The sequence below is a fragment of the Bidens hawaiensis genome, unplaced genomic scaffold (genome assembly GCF_021521415.1).
Source record: "Bidens hawaiensis isolate Kalapana, Puna unplaced genomic scaffold, B.hawaiensis_p1.1 tig00013806_1, whole genome shotgun sequence".
In the NCBI taxonomy this organism is placed as follows: domain Eukaryota; kingdom Viridiplantae; phylum Streptophyta; class Magnoliopsida; order Asterales; family Asteraceae; genus Bidens; species Bidens hawaiensis.
This window is the reverse complement of record NW_027492180.1, coordinates 355,573-359,618: the sequence shown is the minus strand read 5'-3', so window position 1 is coordinate 359,618 and position 4,046 is coordinate 355,573. Positions and strand designations below refer to the sequence as shown.

The window sequence follows — 4,046 nt, the reverse complement described above, 5'->3', positions numbered from 1 at the left end:
CCTCCTCCAATCGCACTGCGCCACGTGTCCTCTGGGACACCTGGCGCTTTCTCGTTGGTTGTAATCATGTGGTAGCACATGTGTCATGCTGAGTTGTCGACCTTTCATTTGGCAGCTGTCAACATCAGCATATTCTTACTCCTTAAAAAGATGCCTTCTGGAAGATTGTCTGACGTGCACAATCAAGGTTGCCCTGATCCTGATTTGGATAAGGACGAGGTTGATTATGTGTACGTGTGATATGCGCCCATCCTGAGGATGCGCGAAGTCTTCTTTTTATTCTCACGCGCAGATATTTCATGCGCAGGTGTGATATGCACGAGCGTGTGATATGCGCCGCGCGCTGTTGCGCCACGCGCATATGTGACGCGCGAGCATATGTGATGTGCAAGAGCATGTGATATGCGCCGCGCGCATATGTGATGCGCGAGCATATGATGCCTGAGCATGTTTTGTATGCGCCATGCGCCTGGGTTTTGGCTTTGTGCCTTCATAATGTCTTTATCTTGTGGGTTGACCCGCCTTGCTTGGTGTTGAGGCGGGTACATACCTCTTCATATATATATATATATATTACTATTGTAATAGTGTCAAATATTAATATAATAGTTTGCTGATTAATTTGTAGGCAAAAAGTGAAAAGGCAAGTTCAAATGCAAAAGCAAACAAACACCCTCACAAGTTAGGAAGCATGGGATATAAGGGTTTGGAAAAAAAAATGGGCACAATATGGCTTTCACTCGTGAAAAGTCATCCAGAACTTGCTGAAATGGGAGACAACCGTTGTCAACTGTGTGTCACGGCTAGAAGGGATAAGGACTCAGAAACTGGCAATGATGACATTGGTCAACAGGATGCAACAGTCCGAAAAATGGTAAGTGAAAATATATATTTATCTCTATATATTAAATCTTTCGAATGCTTGAATATTTATATTTTACATATTTGCTTACTTTTTTTATATATAGATTGTTGCTGAGAATAATATGAAACATGATGGAACTTATGGTAATGGGAAATCTGATCCATTAATTGAACCTCTTGGACCTGAGCATGGGGGCCGAACACGGGCAGTTTCATATTGTATAGGTAATGGCATTATATGAATATAAGTCTTTTTATAAGTATGTGCATATATTAATTTATGTTTTATTTGATGTTGAGTTTATAGGGAAATCACAAGTTCAAGGAGGGTATTTTAAAGATTGTAGGGAAAGGGTGGACAAGACCCTAGAGGTGAACTTGAGCCAGAAGAGGCAAAGTGTGTGCGCAAGCCCGGCTTTTGATGGATCCGGTCCGGGTGGCTCACATATTGCATATTCGGATATCGAGGTAATATGCAAGTCTTATAATTTAAAGCTTATTGATATATAAATATATTTGTTTATCAAAACATTATATGGCTTTGCAGAATATATGCCAATGTGAATTGCTATGGTCGTTTGATTCAAGGAGTGCTCAATTAATTCTAGCCAATGGCCAGGCATATCCTACACGTGATAGATATTTGGATGATATCCTCATGCATGAACATTGCGTGAAGGTACAAGTCGATTATGTCCATAAAAATTATTTGTACATTCCTGTCCCTCACGAGTCTGTCAAGGAAGGAATATCAATCATGGAGCACACCGTAAATAAGTTTATTCAATGGCCACGAAAAGCGATAAAGGTATAATTGGTTGATAAATTAACTATATATTAGTCTATCTTTTTATTATATTAGTATTCATTAAAATATTTTTTTGTCAATTGTAGATTTTAAACGCCTCAACTCACAATGCATCTAGTCAATTTCAAACGTCTCTCCAAACACGCACTTGTGATATTGAAATGAGTGTTCAAGGCTACAGACCAGAGGTAGTTTATTTTACTTTAGTTTGTTTTATTACTTTACATTATAGCAAATTGTTTGTTGCTTTAGATGCCAAGTTCGTCCGAAGTTCATAATGGTACTTTTGTGGTCGATACTGCTTTTCTCGACAATATGGATAATGAGGCTTTTCTCGACTCCACTTTTGATCCATTTGAACAGCTTCAAAATCAGCCCGTTCAACAACAAACGGTAATTAATTTGTTTGTTCTACTTTTCCTAAAGGGCAGGCTATAGCATTTTGGAGGCCTAAAATAAAGTGAAAATCCGAAGGCCTTTTCCATAAAGCAAACATATGTAATTATGTATTGGGTTAATGCAAATAATTAACAATTTTTACATGCTATATGTTAAAAAAACTAATCAAGTATTAACTAAGCATATAAGTTTTCTTAATTAAAGCTATGATGGCACTTCGTTTTGTGAAATCTGAAAGTTTTATAGTATTTAGTTATTTACATAAGGACTATGACACAAGCTAATACATTTGTGTCAACATGAAAGAAATTCAAGCCTACCATGTTTGTCAAAGTAGACACCTGGTGTACAGATTTGATGTACCTCACAATTTGCATAAAAACTAGACATCTTTGGTCAAGTTTTTAGTTGCTTGTGTTGAACTATGGGTCACCGAACTAGATGTTACTATTTTCAACCATGTTTTGTTTCCAACCACGTTTACTAGTTTCAGATGTTGACTTACCAGCTAGACACATTATAGTTATAGATTAACTATGTTGGAGCAGCTAGGTATATTTAATCATTTTGTATAAAATTTGAGGACAGAAATGAGGCTGAAGTATGTATGATTCGTTATATTTTCAATTACTCCTAAAACGTATATAAAATAATTAATTTTGATTACATCTAATAACAAATTGTATGCTGTTTTTAGATTATGATTGCCAGAACAAAAGTTCAAAAGCCTCAAAGCCGACAACAAAAGCTGAAGCAAACTAAGGCGAAGCAAAATAAGGCTAAAGGTAAACGAAACCAACTCGTAGCTAAACCTACACATAAAGATTTACAGTCCAAAGGCGTAAAGATAGGTTTGGAGAAAATTAAAGAAAGACCTGAATGGCATCAAAATATGATCCGTCGATTAGAAAAGCATATTGGGAACATTTGGTCTACCGAAATGAGCTGTTCTGCAGCTTCTGGGATGTTTATTACTGAGCAAATCTGCTTTATTGAATCTGAAGCAGTTTTACAGCTTTTTGTCAATTGATGGGTTGATGTCACCATCATTTTTTGGTTTACAATGTAAGTTATTTTATTTTATTTTTTTGGTAATACAACAATTTTTAGATGTAAGTGAATTTATTAAGTTAATCATGTTTTTTTCTGTTTTTGATTTAAGGTACTTTTATGAGGCGTCGGTTCAAAATTTCAACCGATGCGCCTTCTTTAATGCGAACACAATCACAGGTGATTGGTGCCGTTCAAATCGCGCGGAAGTTGAATTACATATCTCCAGTCTATGTAGCTTTCATGAAGATAAAGAATACTTCCTTGCACCATTTTACTTCCTTGCACTAGGTGTCTATTTTAATTATTTTTCCTTATTTTATTAGTACACAATTGTTCTCTAAGCTTTTTTTTAGCAATCATTGGTCCCTATTCATTATTATCCCCAAAAAGGCACGGGTATATATTTTAGATTCTTTAATGATAGCGGACAAAAAGGATCAATCTAAATATCTTCTTTCGGAAGTAATTTGGTCTGCTCTTAATGAAGTCAATTTTACATGGACAATGGTTCCGGTATGATTTATATTTCTTTGTTGATTTATTTTTATAAGTTTTAAATAATTAATTGTTAATTTATTGTAGTGTCAGCAATAACCATCCAATTGGGAATGTGGTTTCATGGTGCTCAAATATATGTTTGATTTTGTGTATACTTATCAAAACAAATTTTCTGAACTTGTAAGTATTTTATATTTTATAGTTGTTTGATTTTCTTAAATACTAACTTAATGTATTTTATTTCTTTTTAAGATGGTGCACGACATGACGTTTGTTACTGAAACCGAGATCGACAACTTACTTGAGAACTTGATGCCGGGCTTTTTTATGAAGTTTGGTATAGTTGATTAGAAGTATTAGTTTAGATTTATATTTTGTTTAATAGAATGATAGTCTCTATTGTGAACGTATGGATTTAATGCAT

At 35.0% G+C, this 4,046-nt stretch overlaps 1 long non-coding RNA gene across 1 annotated transcript; it reads left to right on the top strand.

The window, feature by feature from the left end:
• Positions 1 to 1,177: 1,177 nt before the first annotated feature.
• LOC143545000 (uncharacterized) lies at positions 1,178 to 1,853 on the top strand. The gene is made up of 3 exons (XR_013137351.1): positions 1,178 to 1,332; positions 1,412 to 1,672; positions 1,759 to 1,853. It is a non-coding gene; the product is annotated as an uncharacterized LOC143545000 (long non-coding RNA).
• Positions 1,854 to 4,046: the final 2,193 nt, after the last annotated feature.